The sequence below is a fragment of the Chiloscyllium plagiosum genome, unplaced genomic scaffold, assembly GCF_037043375.1.
Source record: "Chiloscyllium plagiosum isolate Xiang-an unplaced genomic scaffold, Cpla_swu_hap1 HiC_scaffold_14, whole genome shotgun sequence".
NCBI lineage: Eukaryota > Metazoa > Chordata > Chondrichthyes > Orectolobiformes > Hemiscylliidae > Chiloscyllium > Chiloscyllium plagiosum.
Window position 1 is genome coordinate 12,220,178 of NW_028270152.1, and position 15,353 is coordinate 12,235,530.

Sequence of the window (15,353 nt, forward strand, 5' to 3'; positions counted from 1 at the left end):
ATGCTGACATGCGCATGGCCGCCTGACTTTAGGTTGATTTGAGCGTTCCAGAGGTGCGCCTCAGCAAATCGCTTTGGACTGTCCTTGTTTTCGACACAAGCGGTCACTTCAGAAATGATCGTGCAGAATGACGATGGAAAAGTATTCACAAACAGACTCGGTCGGGTAAACAGTCAGTGACTTGCATGCCGCTTTGGAGATGGTTGCAGAGAACTTGGGAATCCTCAAGCCTGCAGAGTAATAACTGAAGGTTTTAACAGTGGACGGACTGAAGCCGGAGCAGAGGCGATTTGTTCAAATTGTTCCGGTGCATCGGGTTGCTTGCAAAGCAGCTTAGACTGATACTGACCATTTGCAGACGGATGGCATCACGTGCAGCATTTCGAGAGGTAGAGGAGAGATGGGGTGAAGCTGGCGAGACATGTTGACGGTGAACGGAGCACGACGCGGAACTTGTCGAGGACTGGAGGGACCAGTTCCTCGTTGTGCATTTGACGAGCGAGTTGACCAGAGCCAAGCAGTCAACTTCAGAAATGATTGTGCAGAATGAACGACAGTGTAGATATAGACGGTATAAAGAGGCAGCGGCCGAAGCGAACTGTCCGCCGAGAAAACAGGGTGGGAAATTTTGCCGGAAGAAGTTGATGTTGTGAGGAGATTTGGAACAAATACGCTGGGCAAATCCCAAGTGAATGTGGCCGCGAGCAAAGTGCCTGAGCGCGCTGAGCTGGCAGCAGCTGCCGAAATAGCTCAGTTGGGAGAGCGTTAGACTGAAGATCTAAAGGTCCCTGGTTCAATCCCGGGTTTCGGCAAGTGCAGGACTGCTTGCGCGCTCCCTCCTTTGTTTAGCTGTGATGGAGGCGAGTGAATAAATGTGAAGCTCTGCACCTTTCCTTGCTGGCGCAAGGGTGGTTTGGATTGCATCTCACCCTCCTTCTGCAGCGATGCTGTGCCTTTTGCTTCCAGTCTCATGGCACATTTCTTCTCATTGGCTCCGTAACGAGCATTCCAAAACAGTCAAATAATCAAATGGACAAACCCTCAATCCTGCACCAATTCAAATTCTCCTACTGTTCATTGACCAACATCTGCGAACGCACAAAACAGTCTTTGAGTCAGCAACGCGTACATGGTGGCCTTTGCACTCTCTCTATCAAACACTCCCTCGCTCATAAGCTTGCTGACGGCCAGCTGTTCCAGCTTGCAAAAACTGGTGATCCCTGATCGCAATGGAAAGGTTGCAGGAGAGATGCTGACATGCGCATGGCCGCCTGACTTTAGGTTGATTTGAGCGTCCCAGAGGTGCGCCTCAGCAAATCGCTTTGGACTGTCCTTGTTTTCGACACAAGCGGTCACTTCAGAAATGATCGTGCAGAATGACGATGGAAAAGTATTCACAAACAGACTCGGTCGGGTAAACAGTCAGTGACTTGCATGCCGCTTTGGAGATGGTTGCAGAGAACTTGGGAATCCTCAAGCCTGCAGAGTAATAACTGAAGGTTTTAACAGTGGACGGACTGAAGCCGGAGCAGAGGCGATTTGTTCAAATTGTTCCGGTGCATCGGGTTGCTTGCAAAGCAGCTTAGACTGATACTGACCATTTGCAGACGGATGGCATCACGTGCAGCATTTCGAGAGGTAGAGGAGAGATGGGGTGAAGCTGGCGAGACATGTTGACGGTGAACGGAGCACGACGCGGAACTTGTCGAGGACTGGAGGGACCAGTTCCTCGTTGTGCATTTGACGAGCGAGTTGACCAGAGCCAAGCAGTCAACTTCAGAAATGATTGTGCAGAATGAACGACAGTGTAGATATAGACGGTATAAAGAGGCAGCGGCCGAAGCGAACTGTCCGCCGAGAAAACAGGGTGGGAAATTTTGCCGGAAGAAGTTGATGTTGTGAGGAGATTTGGAACAAATACGCTGGGCAAATCCCAAGTGAATGTGGCCGCGAGCAAAGTGCCTGAGCGCGCTGAGCTGGCAGCAGCTGCCGAAATAGCTCAGTTGGGAGAGCGTTAGACTGAAGATCTAAAGGTCCCTGGTTCAATCCCGGGTTTCGGCAAGTGCAGGACTGCTTGCGCGCTCCCTCCTTTGTTTAGCTGTGATGGAGGCGAGTGAATAAATGTGAAGCTCTGCACCTTTCCTTGCTGGCGCAAGGGTGGTTTGGATTGCATCTCACCCTCCTTCTGCAGCGATGCTGTGCCTTTTGCTTCCAGTCTCATGGCACATTTCTTCTCATTGGCTCCGTAACGAGCATTCCAAAACAGTCAAATAATCAAATGGACAAACCCTCAATCCTGCACCAATTCAAATTCTCCTACTGTTCATTGACCAACATCTGCGAACGCACAAAACAGTCTTTGAGTCAGCAACGCGTACATGGTGGCCTTTGCACTCTCTCTATCAAACACTCCCTCGCTCATAAGCTTGCTGACGGCCAGCTGTTCCAGCTTGCAAAAACTGGTGATCCCTGATCGCAATGGAAAGGTTGCAGGAGAGATGCTGACATGCGCATGGCCGCCTGACTTTAGGTTGATTTGAGCGTTCCAGAGGTGCGCCTCAGCAAATCGCTTTGGACTGTCCTTGTTTTCGACACAAGCGGTCACTTCAGAAATGATCGTGCAGAATGACGATGGAAAAGTATTCACAAACAGACTCGGTCGGGTAAACAGTCAGTGACTTGCATGCCGCTTTGGAGATGGTTGCAGAGAACTTGGGAATCCTCAAGCCTGCAGAGTAATAACTGAAGGTTTTAACAGTGGACGGACTGAAGCCGGAGCAGAGGCGATTTGTTCAAATTGTTCCGGTGCATCGGGTTGCTTGCAAAGCAGCTTAGACTGATACTGACCATTTGCAGACGGATGGCATCACGTGCAGCATTTCGAGAGGTAGAGGAGAGATGGGGTGAAGCTGGCGAGACATGTTGACGGTGAACGGAGCACGACGCGGAACTTGTCGAGGACTGGAGGGACCAGTTCCTCGTTGTGCATTTGACGAGCGAGTTGACCAGAGCCAAGCAGTCAACTTCAGAAATGATTGTGCAGAATGAACGACAGTGTAGATATAGACGGTATAAAGAGGCAGCGGCCGAAGCGAACTGTCCGCCGAGAAAACAGGGTGGGAAATTTTGCCGGAAGAAGTTGATGTTGTGAGGAGATTTGGAACAAATACGCTGGGCAAATCCCAAGTGAATGTGGCCGCGAGCAAAGTGCCTGAGCGCGCTGAGCTGGCAGCAGCTGCCGAAATAGCTCAGTTGGGAGAGCGTTAGACTGAAGATCTAAAGGTCCCTGGTTCAATCCCGGGTTTCGGCAAGTGCAGGACTGCTTGCGCGCTCCCTCCTTTGTTTAGCTGTGATGGAGGCGAGTGAATAAATGTGAAGCTCTGCACCTTTCCTTGCTGGCGCAAGGGTGGTTTGGATTGCATCTCACCCTCCTTCTGCAGCGATGCTGTGCCTTTTGCTTCCAGTCTCATGGCACATTTCTTCTCATTGGCTCCGTAACGAGCATTCCAAAACAGTCAAATAATCAAATGGACAAACCCTCAATCCTGCACCAATTCAAATTCTCCTACTGTTCATTGACCAACATCTGCGAACGCACAAAACAGTCTTTGAGTCAGCAACGCGTACATGGTGGCCTTTGCACTCTCTCTATCAAACACTCCCTCGCTCATAAGCTTGCTGACGGCCAGCTGTTCCAGCTTGCAAAAACTGGTGATCCCTGATCGCAATGGAAAGGTTGCAGGAGAGATGCTGACATGCGCATGGCCGCCTGACTTTAGGTTGATTTGAGCGTTCCAGAGGTGCGCCTCAGCAAATCGCTTTGGACTGTCCTTGTTTTCGACACAAGCGGTCACTTCAGAAATGATCGTGCAGAATGACGATGGAAAAGTATTCACAAACAGACTCGGTCGGGTAAACAGTCAGTGACTTGCATGCCGCTTTGGAGATGGTTGCAGAGAACTTGGGAATCCTCAAGCCTGCAGAGTAATAACTGAAGGTTTTAACAGTGGACGGACTGAAGCCGGAGCAGAGGCGATTTGTTCAAATTGTTCCGGTGCATCGGGTTGCTTGCAAAGCAGCTTAGACTGATACTGACCATTTGCAGACGGATGGCATCACGTGCAGCATTTCGAGAGGTAGAGGAGAGATGGGGTGAAGCTGGCGAGACATGTTGACGGTGAACGGAGCACGACGCGGAACTTGTCGAGGACTGGAGGGACCAGTTCCTCGTTGTGCATTTGACGAGCGAGTTGACCAGAGCCAAGCAGTCAACTTCAGAAATGATTGTGCAGAATGAACGACAGTGTAGATATAGACGGTATAAAGAGGCAGCGGCCGAAGCGAACTGTCCGCCGAGAAAACAGGGTGGGAAATTTTGCCGGAAGAAGTTGATGTTGTGAGGAGATTTGGAACAAATACGCTGGGCAAATCCCAAGTGAATGTGGCCGCGAGCAAAGTGCCTGAGCGCGCTGAGCTGGCAGCAGCTGCCGAAATAGCTCAGTTGGGAGAGCGTTAGACTGAAGATCTAAAGGTCCCTGGTTCAATCCCGGGTTTCGGCAAGTGCAGGACTGCTTGCGCGCTCCCTCCTTTGTTTAGCTGTGATGGAGGCGAGTGAATAAATGTGAAGCTCTGCACCTTTCCTTGCTGGCGCAAGGGTGGTTTGGATTGCATCTCACCCTCCTTCTGCAGCGATGCTGTGCCTTTTGCTTCCAGTCTCATGGCACATTTCTTCTCATTGGCTCCGTAACGAGCATTCCAAAACAGTCAAATAATCAAATGGACAAACCCTCAATCCTGCACCAATTCAAATTCTCCTACTGTTCATTGACCAACATCTGCGAACGCACAAAACAGTCTTTGAGTCAGCAACGCGTACATGGTGGCCTTTGCACTCTCTCTATCAAACACTCCCTCGCTCATAAGCTTGCTGACGGCCAGCTGTTCCAGCTTGCAAAAACTGGTGATCCCTGATCGCAATGGAAAGGTTGCAGGAGAGATGCTGACATGCGCATGGCCGCCTGACTTTAGGTTGATTTGAGCGTCCCAGAGGTGCGCCTCAGCAAATCGCTTTGGACTGTCCTTGTTTTCGACACAAGCGGTCACTTCAGAAATGATCGTGCAGAATGACGATGGAAAAGTATTCACAAACAGACTCGGTCGGGTAAACAGTCAGTGACTTGCATGCCGCTTTGGAGATGGTTGCAGAGAACTTGGGAATCCTCAAGCCTGCAGAGTAATAACTGAAGGTTTTAACAGTGGACGGACTGAAGCCGGAGCAGAGGCGATTTGTTCAAATTGTTCCGGTGCATCGGGTTGCTTGCAAAGCAGCTTAGACTGATACTGACCATTTGCAGACGGATGGCATCACGTGCAGCATTTCGAGAGGTAGAGGAGAGATGGGGTGAAGCTGGCGAGACATGTTGACGGTGAACGGAGCACGACGCGGAACTTGTCGAGGACTGGAGGGACCAGTTCCTCGTTGTGCATTTGACGAGCAAGTTGACCAGAGCCAAGCAGTCAACTTCAGAAATGATTGTGCAGAATGAACGACAGTGTAGATATAGACGGTATAAAGAGGCAGCGGCCGAAGCGAACTGTCCGCCGAGAAAACAGGGTGGGAAATTTTGCCGGAAGAAGTTGATGTTGTGAGGAGATTTGGAACAAATACGCTGGGCAAATCCCAAGTGAATGTGGCCGCGAGCAAAGTGCCTGAGCGCGCTGAGCGGGCAGCAGCTGCCGAAATAGCTCAGTTGGGAGAGCGTTAGACTGAAGATCTAAAGGTCCCTGGTTCAATCCCGGGTTTCGGCAAGTGTAGGACTGCTTGCGTGCTCCCTCCTTTGTTTAGCTGTGATGGAGGCGAGTGAATAAATGTGAAGCTCTGCACCTTTCCTTGCTGGCGCAAGGGTGGTTTGGATTGCATCTCACCCTCCTTCTGCAGCGATGCTGTGCCTTTTGCGTCCAGTCTCATGGCACATTTCTTCTCATTGGCTCCGTAACGAGCATTCCAAAACAGTCAAATAATCAAATGGACAAACCCTCAATCCTGCACCAATTCAAATTCTCCTACTGTTCATTGACCAACATCTGCGAACGCACAAAACAGTCTTTGAGTCAGCAACGTGTACATGGTGGCCTTTGCACTCTCTCTATCAAACACTCCCTCGCTCATAAGCTTGCTGACGGCCAGCTGTTCCAGCTTGCAAAAACTGGTGATCCCTGATCGCAATGGAAAGGTTGCAGGAGAGATGCTGACATGCGCATGGCCGCCTGACTTTAGGTTGATTTGAGCGTTCCAAAGGTGCGCCTCAGCAAATCGCTTTGGACTGTCCTTGTTTTCGACACAAGCGGTCACTTCAGAAATGATCGTGCAGAATGACGATGGAAAAGTATTCACAAACAGACTCGGTCGGGTAAACAGTCAGTGACTTGCATGCCGCTTTGGAGATGGTTGCAGAGAACTTGGGAATCCTCAAGCCTGCAGAGTAATAACTGAAGGTTTTAACAGTGGACGGACTGAAGCCGGAGCAGTGGCGATTTGTTCAAATTGTTCCGGTGCATCGGGTTGCTTGCAAAGCAGCTTAGACTGATACTGACCATTTGCAGACGGATGGCATCACGTGCAGCATTTCGAGAGGTAGAGGAGAGATGGGGTGAAGCTGGCGAGACATGTTGACGGTGAACGGAGCACGACGCGGAACTTGTCGAGGACTGGAGGGACCAGTTCCTCGTTGTGCATTTGACGAGCGAGTTGACCAGAGCCAAGCAGTCAACTTCAGAAATGATTGTGCAGAATGAACGACAGTGTAGATATAGACGGTATAAAGAGGCAGCGGCCGAAGCGAACTGTCCGCCGAGAAAACAGGGTGGGAAATTTTGCCGGAAGAAGTTGATGTTGTGAGGAGATTTGGAACAAATACGCTGGGCAAATCCCAAGTGAATGTGGCCGCGAGCAAAGTGCCTGAGCGCGCTGAGCTGGCAGCAGCTGCCGAAATAGCTCAGTTGGGAGAGCGTTAGACTGAAGATCTAAAGGTCCCTGGTTCAATCCCGGGTTTCGGCAAGTGCAGGACTGCTTGCGCGCTCCCTCCTTTGTTTAGCTGTGATGGAGGCGAGTGAATAAATGTGAAGCTCTGCACCTTTCCTTGCTGGCGCAAGGGTGGTTTGGATTGCATCTCACCCTCCTTCTGCAGCGATGCTGTGCCTTTTGCTTCCAGTCTCATGGCACATTTCTTCTCATTGGCTCCGTAACGAGCATTCCAAAACAGTCAAATAATCAAATGGACAAACCCTCAATCCTGCACCAATTCAAATTCTCCTACTGTTCATTGACCAACATCTGCGAACGCACAAAACAGTCTTTGAGTCAGCAACGCGTACATGGTGGCCTTTGCACTCTCTCTATCAAACACTCCCTCGCTCATAAGCTTGCTGACGGCCAGCTGTTCCAGCTTGCAAAAACTGGTGATCCCTGATCGCAATGGAAAGGTTGCAGGAGAGATGCTGACATGCGCATGGCCGCCTGACTTTAGGTTGATTTGAGCGTTCCAGAGGTGCGCCTCAGCAAATCGCTTTGGACTGTCCTTGTTTTCGACACAAGCGGTCACTTCAGAAATGATCGTGCAGAATGACGATGGAAAAGTATTCACAAACAGACTCGGTCGGGTAAACAGTCAGTGACTTGCATGCCGCTTTGGAGATGGTTGCAGAGAACTTGGGAATCCTCAAGCCTGCAGAGTAATAACTGAAGGTTTTAACAGTGGACGGACTGAAGCCGGAGCAGAGGCGATTTGTTCAAATTGTTCCGGTGCATCGGGTTGCTTGCAAAGCAGCTTAGACTGATACTGACCATTTGCAGACGGATGGCATCACGTGCAGCATTTCGAGAGGTAGAGGAGAGATGGGGTGAAGCTGGCGAGACATGTTGACGGTGAACGGAGCACGACGCGGAACTTGTCGAGGACTGGAGGGACCAGTTCCTCGTTGTGCATTTGACGAGCGAGTTGACCAGAGCCAAGCAGTCAACTTCAGAAATGATTGTGCAGAATGAACGACAGTGTAGATATAGACGGTATAAAGAGGCAGCGGCCGAAGCGAACTGTCCGCCGAGAAAACAGGGTGGGAAATTTTGCCGGAAGAAGTTGATGTTGTGAGGAGATTTGGAACAAATACGCTGGGCAAATCCCAAGTGAATGTGGCCGCGAGCAAAGTGCCTGAGCGCGCTGAGCTGGCAGCAGCTGCCGAAATAGCTCAGTTGGGAGAGCGTTAGACTGAAGATCTAAAGGTCCCTGGTTCAATCCCGGGTTTCGGCAAGTGCAGGACTGCTTGCGCGCTCCCTCCTTTGTTTAGCTGTGATGGAGGCGAGTGAATAAATGTGAAGCTCTGCACCTTTCCTTGCTGGCGCAAGGGTGGTTTGGATTGCATCTCACCCTCCTTCTGCAGCGATGCTGTGCCTTTTGCTTCCAGTCTCATGGCACATTTCTTCTCATTGGCTCCGTAACGAGCATTCCAAAACAGTCAAATAATCAAATGGACAAACCCTCAATCCTGCACCAATTCAAATTCTCCTACTGTTCATTGACCAACATCTGCGAACGCACAAAACAGTCTTTGAGTCAGCAACGCGTACATGGTGGCCTTTGCACTCTCTCTATCAAACACTCCCTCGCTCATAAGCTTGCTGACGGCCAGCTGTTCCAGCTTGCAAAAACTGGTGATCCCTGATCGCAATGGAAAGGTTGCAGGAGAGATGCTGACATGCGCATGGCCGCCTGACTTTAGGTTGATTTGAGCGTCCCAGAGGTGCGCCTCAGCAAATCGCTTTGGACTGTCCTTGTTTTCGACACAAGCGGTCACTTCAGAAATGATCGTGCAGAATGACGATGGAAAAGTATTCACAAACAGACTCGGTCGGGTAAACAGTCAGTGACTTGCATGCCGCTTTGGAGATGGTTGCAGAGAACTTGGGAATCCTCAAGCCTGCAGAGTAATAACTGAAGGTTTTAACAGTGGACGGACTGAAGCCGGAGCAGAGGCGATTTGTTCAAATTGTTCCGGTGCATCGGGTTGCTTGCAAAGCAGCTTAGACTGATACTGACCATTTGCAGACGGATGGCATCACGTGCAGCATTTCGAGAGGTAGAGGAGAGATGGGGTGAAGCTGGCGAGACATGTTGACGGTGAACGGAGCACGACGCGGAACTTGTCGAGGACTGGAGGGACCAGTTCCTCGTTGTGCATTTGACGAGCAAGTTGACCAGAGCCAAGCAGTCAACTTCAGAAATGATTGTGCAGAATGAACGACAGTGTAGATATAGACGGTATAAAGAGGCAGCGGCCGAAGCGAACTGTCCGCCGAGAAAACAGGGTGGGAAATTTTGCCGGAAGAAGTTGATGTTGTGAGGAGATTTGGAACAAATACGCTGGGCAAATCCCAAGTGAATGTGGCCGCGAGCAAAGTGCCTGAGCGCGCTGAGCGGGCAGCAGCTGCCGAAATAGCTCAGTTGGGAGAGCGTTAGACTGAAGATCTAAAGGTCCCTGGTTCAATCCCGGGTTTCGGCAAGTGTAGGACTGCTTGCGTGCTCCCTCCTTTGTTTAGCTGTGATGGAGGCGAGTGAATAAATGTGAAGCTCTGCACCTTTCCTTGCTGGCGCAAGGGTGGTTTGGATTGCATCTCACCCTCCTTCTGCAGCGATGCTGTGCCTTTTGCGTCCAGTCTCATGGCACATTTCTTCTCATTGGCTCCGTAACGAGCATTCCAAAACAGTCAAATAATCAAATGGACAAACCCTCAATCCTGCACCAATTCAAATTCTCCTACTGTTCATTGACCAACATCTGCGAACGCACAAAACAGTCTTTGAGTCAGCAACGTGTACATGGTGGCCTTTGCACTCTCTCTATCAAACACTCCCTCGCTCATAAGCTTGCTGACGGCCAGCTGTTCCAGCTTGCAAAAACTGGTGATCCCTGATCGCAATGGAAAGGTTGCAGGAGAGATGCTGACATGCGCATGGCCGCCTGACTTTAGGTTGATTTGAGCGTTCCAAAGGTGCGCCTCAGCAAATCGCTTTGGACTGTCCTTGTTTTCGACACAAGCGGTCACTTCAGAAATGATCGTGCAGAATGACGATGGAAAAGTATTCACAAACAGACTCGGTCGGGTAAACAGTCAGTGACTTGCATGCCGCTTTGGAGATGGTTGCAGAGAACTTGGGAATCCTCAAGCCTGCAGAGTAATAACTGAAGGTTTTAACAGTGGACGGACTGAAGCCGGAGCAGTGGCGATTTGTTCAAATTGTTCCGGTGCATCGGGTTGCTTGCAAAGCAGCTTAGACTGATACTGACCATTTGCAGACGGATGGCATCACGTGCAGCATTTCGAGAGGTAGAGGAGAGATGGGGTGAAGCTGGCGAGACATGTTGACGGTGAACGGAGCACGACGCGGAACTTGTCGAGGACTGGAGGGACCAGTTCCTCGTTGTGCATTTGACGAGCGAGTTGACCAGAGCCAAGCAGTCAACTTCAGAAATGATTGTGCAGAATGAACGACAGTGTAGATATAGACGGTATAAAGAGGCAGCGGCCGAAGCGAACTGTCCGCCGAGAAAACAGGGTGGGAAATTTTGCCGGAAGAAGTTGATGTTGTGAGGAGATTTGGAACAAATACGCTGGGCAAATCCCAAGTGAATGTGGCCGCGAGCAAAGTGCCTGAGCGCGCTGAGCTGGCAGCAGCTGCCGAAATAGCTCAGTTGGGAGAGCGTTAGACTGAAGATCTAAAGGTCCCTGGTTCAATCCCGGGTTTCGGCAAGTGCAGGACTGCTTGCGCGCTCCCTCCTTTGTTTAGCTGTGATGGAGGCGAGTGAATAAATGTGAAGCTCTGCACCTTTCCTTGCTGGCGCAAGGGTGGTTTGGATTGCATCTCACCCTCCTTCTGCAGCGATGCTGTGCCTTTTGCTTCCAGTCTCATGGCACATTTCTTCTCATTGGCTCCGTAACGAGCATTCCAAAACAGTCAAATAATCAAATGGACAAACCCTCAATCCTGCACCAATTCAAATTCTCCTACTGTTCATTGACCAACATCTGCGAACGCACAAAACAGTCTTTGAGTCAGCAACGCGTACATGGTGGCCTTTGCACTCTCTCTATCAAACACTCCCTCGCTCATAAGCTTGCTGACGGCCAGCTGTTCCAGCTTGCAAAAACTGGTGATCCCTGATCGCAATGGAAAGGTTGCAGGAGAGATGCTGACATGCGCATGGCCGCCTGACTTTAGGTTGATTTGAGCGTTCCAGAGGTGCGCCTCAGCAAATCGCTTTGGACTGTCCTTGTTTTCGACACAAGCGGTCACTTCAGAAATGATCGTGCAGAATGACGATGGAAAAGTATTCACAAACAGACTCGGTCGGGTAAACAGTCAGTGACTTGCATGCCGCTTTGGAGATGGTTGCAGAGAACTTGGGAATCCTCAAGCCTGCAGAGTAATAACTGAAGGTTTTAACAGTGGACGGACTGAAGCCGGAGCAGAGGCGATTTGTTCCAATTGTTCCGGTGCATCGGGTTGCTTGCAAAGCAGCTTAGACTGATACTGACCATTTGCAGACGGATGGCATCACGTGCAGCATTTCGAGAGGTAGAGGAGAGATGGGGTGAAGCTGGCGAGACATGTTGACGGTGAACGGAGCACGACGCGGAACTTGTCGAGGACTGGAGGGACCAGTTCCTCGTTGTGCATTTGACGAGCGAGTTGACCAGAGCCAAGCAGTCAACTTCAGAAATGATTGTGCAGAATGAACGACAGTGTAGATATAGACGGTATAAAGAGGCAGCGGCCGAAGCGAACTGTCCGCCGAGAAAACAGGGTGGGAAATTTTGCCGGAAGAAGTTGATGTTGTGAGGAGATTTGGAACAAATACGCTGGGCAAATCCCAAGTGAATGTGGCCGCGAGCAAAGTGCCTGAGCGCGCTGAGCTGGCAGCAGCTGCCGAAATAGCTCAGTTGGGAGAGCGTTAGACTGAAGATCTAAAGGTCCCTGGTTCAATCCCGGGTTTCGGCAAGTGCAGGACTGCTTGCGCGCTCCCTCCTTTGTTTAGCTGTGATGGAGGCGAGTGAATAAATGTGAAGCTCTGCACCTTTCCTTGCTGGCGCAAGGGTGGTTTGGATTGCATCTCACCCTCCTTCTGCAGCGATGCTGTGCCTTTTGCTTCCAGTCTCATGGCACATTTCTTCTCATTGGCTCCGTAACGAGCATTCCAAAACAGTCAAATAATCAAATGGACAAACCCTCAATCCTGCACCAATTCAAATTCTCCTACTGTTCATTGACCAACATCTGCGAACGCACAAAACAGTCTTTGAGTCAGCAACGCGTACATGGTGGCCTTTGCACTCTCTCTATCAAACACTCCCTCGCTCATAAGCTTGCTGACGGCCAGCTGTTCCAGCTTGCAAAAACTGGTGATCCCTGATCGCAATGGAAAGGTTGCAGGAGAGATGCTGACATGCGCATGGCCGCCTGACTTTAGGTTGATTTGAGCGTTCCAGAGGTGCGCCTCAGCAAATCGCTTTGGACTGTCCTTGTTTTCGACACAAGCGGTCACTTCAGAAATGATCGTGCAGAATGACGATGGAAAAGTATTCACAAACAGACTCGGTCGGGTAAACAGTCAGTGACTTGCATGCCGCTTTGGAGATGGTTGCAGAGAACTTGGGAATCCTCAAGCCTGCAGAGTAATAACTGAAGGTTTTAACAGTGGACGGACTGAAGCCGGAGCAGAGGCGATTTGTTCAAATTGTTCCGGTGCATCGGGTTGCTTGCAAAGCAGCTTAGACTGATACTGACCATTTGCAGACGGATGGCATCACGTGCAGCATTTCGAGAGGTAGAGGAGAGATGGGGTGAAGCTGGCGAGACATGTTGACGGTGAACGGAGCACGACGCGGAACTTGTCGAGGACTGGAGGGACCAGTTCCTCGTTGTGCATTTGACGAGCGAGTTGACCAGAGCCAAGCAGTCAACTTCAGAAATGATTGTGCAGAATGAACGACAGTGTAGATATAGACGGTATAAAGAGGCAGCGGCCGAAGCGAACTGTCCGCCGAGAAAACAGGGTGGGAAATTTTGCCGGAAGAAGTTGATGTTGTGAGGAGATTTGGAACAAATACGCTGGGCAAATCCCAAGTGAATGTGGCCGCGAGCAAAGTGCCTGAGCGCGCTGAGCGGGCAGCAGCTGCCGAAATAGCTCAGTTGGGAGAGCGTTAGACTGAAGATCTAAAGGTCCCTGGTTCAATCCCGGGTTTCGGCAAGTGCAGGACTGCTTGCGTGCTCCCTCCTTTGTTTAGCTGTGATGGAGGCGAGTGAATAAATGTGAAGCTCTGCACCTTTCCTTGCTGGCGCAAGGGTGGTTTGGATTGCATCTCACCCTCCTTCTGCAGCGATGCTGTGCCTTTTGCTTCCAGTCTCATGGCACATTTCTTCTCATTGGCTCCGTAACGAGCATTCCAAAACAGTCAAATAATCAAATGGACAAACCCTCAATCCTGCACCAATTCAAATTCTCCTACTGTTCATTGACCAACATCTGCGAACGCACAAAACAGTCTTTGAGTCAGCAACGTGTACATGGTGGCCTTTGCACTCTCTCTATCAAACACTCCCTCGCTCATAAGCTTGCTGACGGCCAGCTGTTCCAGCTTGCAAAAACTGGTGATCCCTGATCGCAATGGAAAGGTTGCAGGAGAGATGCTGACATGCGCATGGCCGCCTGACTTTAGGTTGATTTGAGCGTCCCAGAGGTGCGCCTCAGCAAATCGCTTTGGACTGTCCTTGTTTTCGACACAAGCGGTCACTTCAGAAATGATCGTGCAGAATGACGATGGAAAAGTATTCACAAACAGACTCGGTCGGGTAAACAGTCAGTGACTTGCATGCCGCTTTGGAGATGGTTGCAGAGAACTTGGGAATCCTCAAGCCTGCAGAGTAATAACTGAAGGTTTTAACAGTGGACGGACTGAAGCCGGAGCAGAGGCGATTTGTTCAAATTGTTCCGGTGCATCGGGTTGCTTGCAAAGCAGCTTAGACTGATACTGACCATTTGCAGACGGATGGCATCACGTGCAGCATTTCGAGAGGTAGAGGAGAGATGGGGTGAAGCTGGCGAGACATGTTGACGGTGAACGGAGCACGACGCGGAACTTGTCGAGGACTGGAGGGACCAGTTCCTCGTTGTGCATTTGACGAGCGAGTTGACCAGAGCCAAGCAGTCAACTTCAGAAATGATTGTGCAGAATGAACGACAGTGTAGATATAGACGGTATAAAGAGGCAGCGGCCGAAGCGAACTGTCCGCCGAGAAAACAGGGTGGGAAATTTTGCCGGAAGAAGTTGATGTTGTGAGGAGATTTGGAACAAATACGCTGGGCAAATCCCAAGTGAATGTGGCCGCGAGCAAAGTGCCTGAGCGCGCTGAGCTGGCAGCAGCTGCCGAAATAGCTCAGTTGGGAGAGCGTTAGACTGAAGATCTAAAGGTCCCTGGTTCAATCCCGGGTTTCGGCAAGTGCAGGACTGCTTGCGCGCTCCCTCCTTTGTTTAGCTGTGATGGAGGCGAGTGAATAAATGTGAAGCTCTGCACCTTTCCTTGCTGGCGCAAGGGTGGTTTGGATTGCATCTCACCCTCCTTCTGCAGCGATGCTGTGCCTTTTGCTTCCAGTCTCATGGCACATTTCTTCTCATTGGCTCCGTAACGAGCATTCCAAAACAGTCAAATAATCAAATGGACAAACCCTCAATCCTGCACCAATTCAAATTCTCCTACTGTTCATTGACCAACATCTGCGAACGCACAAAACAGTCTTTGAGTCAGCAACGCGTACATGGTGGCCTTTGCACTCTCTCTATCAAACACTCCCTCGCTCATAAGCTTGCTGACGGCCAGCTGTTCCAGCTTGCAAAAACTGGTGATCCCTGATCGCAATGGAAAGGTTGCAGGAGAGATGCTGACATGCGCATGGCCGCCTGACTTTAGGTTGATTTGAGCGTCCCAGAGGTGCGCCTCAGCAAATCGCTTTGGACTGTCCTTGTTTTCGACACAAGCGGTCACTTCAGAAATGATCGTGCAGAATGACGATGGAAAAGTATTCACAAACAGACTCGGTCGGGTAAACAGTCAGTGACTTGCATGCCGCTTTGGAGATGGTTGCAGAGAACTTGGGAATCCTCAAGCCTGCAGAGTAATAACTGAAGGTTTTAACAGTGGACGGACTGAAGCCGGAGCAGAGGCGATTTGTTCAAATTGTTCCGGTGCATCGGGTTGCTTGCAAAGCAGCTTAGACTGATACTGACCATTTGCAGACGGATG

General features: G+C 50.5%; 12 non-coding genes across 12 annotated transcripts; all 12 read left to right on the top strand.

Moving 5' to 3' along the window:
• Positions 1-739: 739 nt before the first annotated feature.
• On the top strand, positions 740-812 carry trnaf-gaa (transfer RNA phenylalanine (anticodon GAA)). Its single transcript has one exon. It is a non-coding gene; the product is annotated as a tRNA-Phe (tRNA).
• Positions 813-1,988: 1,176 nt separating this feature from the next.
• trnaf-gaa (transfer RNA phenylalanine (anticodon GAA)) lies at positions 1,989-2,061 on the top strand. Its single transcript has one exon. It is a non-coding gene; the product is annotated as a tRNA-Phe (tRNA).
• A 1,176-nt stretch (positions 2,062-3,237) lies between these two features.
• Positions 3,238-3,310, top strand: trnaf-gaa (transfer RNA phenylalanine (anticodon GAA)). Its single transcript has one exon. It is a non-coding gene; the product is annotated as a tRNA-Phe (tRNA).
• Positions 3,311-4,486: 1,176 nt separating this feature from the next.
• Positions 4,487-4,559, top strand: trnaf-gaa (transfer RNA phenylalanine (anticodon GAA)). Its single transcript has one exon. It is a non-coding gene; the product is annotated as a tRNA-Phe (tRNA).
• A 1,176-nt stretch (positions 4,560-5,735) lies between these two features.
• trnaf-gaa (transfer RNA phenylalanine (anticodon GAA)) lies at positions 5,736-5,808 on the top strand. The gene has a single exon. It is a non-coding gene; the product is annotated as a tRNA-Phe (tRNA).
• Positions 5,809-6,984: 1,176 nt separating this feature from the next.
• trnaf-gaa (transfer RNA phenylalanine (anticodon GAA)) lies at positions 6,985-7,057 on the top strand. The gene has a single exon. It is a non-coding gene; the product is annotated as a tRNA-Phe (tRNA).
• A 1,176-nt stretch (positions 7,058-8,233) lies between these two features.
• On the top strand, positions 8,234-8,306 carry trnaf-gaa (transfer RNA phenylalanine (anticodon GAA)). Its single transcript has one exon. It is a non-coding gene; the product is annotated as a tRNA-Phe (tRNA).
• Positions 8,307-9,482: 1,176 nt separating this feature from the next.
• On the top strand, positions 9,483-9,555 carry trnaf-gaa (transfer RNA phenylalanine (anticodon GAA)). The gene has a single exon. It is a non-coding gene; the product is annotated as a tRNA-Phe (tRNA).
• Positions 9,556-10,731: 1,176 nt separating this feature from the next.
• Positions 10,732-10,804, top strand: trnaf-gaa (transfer RNA phenylalanine (anticodon GAA)). The gene has a single exon. It is a non-coding gene; the product is annotated as a tRNA-Phe (tRNA).
• Positions 10,805-11,980: 1,176 nt separating this feature from the next.
• On the top strand, positions 11,981-12,053 carry trnaf-gaa (transfer RNA phenylalanine (anticodon GAA)). The gene has a single exon. It is a non-coding gene; the product is annotated as a tRNA-Phe (tRNA).
• A 1,176-nt stretch (positions 12,054-13,229) lies between these two features.
• On the top strand, positions 13,230-13,302 carry trnaf-gaa (transfer RNA phenylalanine (anticodon GAA)). Its single transcript has one exon. It is a non-coding gene; the product is annotated as a tRNA-Phe (tRNA).
• A 1,176-nt stretch (positions 13,303-14,478) lies between these two features.
• On the top strand, positions 14,479-14,551 carry trnaf-gaa (transfer RNA phenylalanine (anticodon GAA)). Its single transcript has one exon. It is a non-coding gene; the product is annotated as a tRNA-Phe (tRNA).
• Positions 14,552-15,353: the final 802 nt, after the last annotated feature.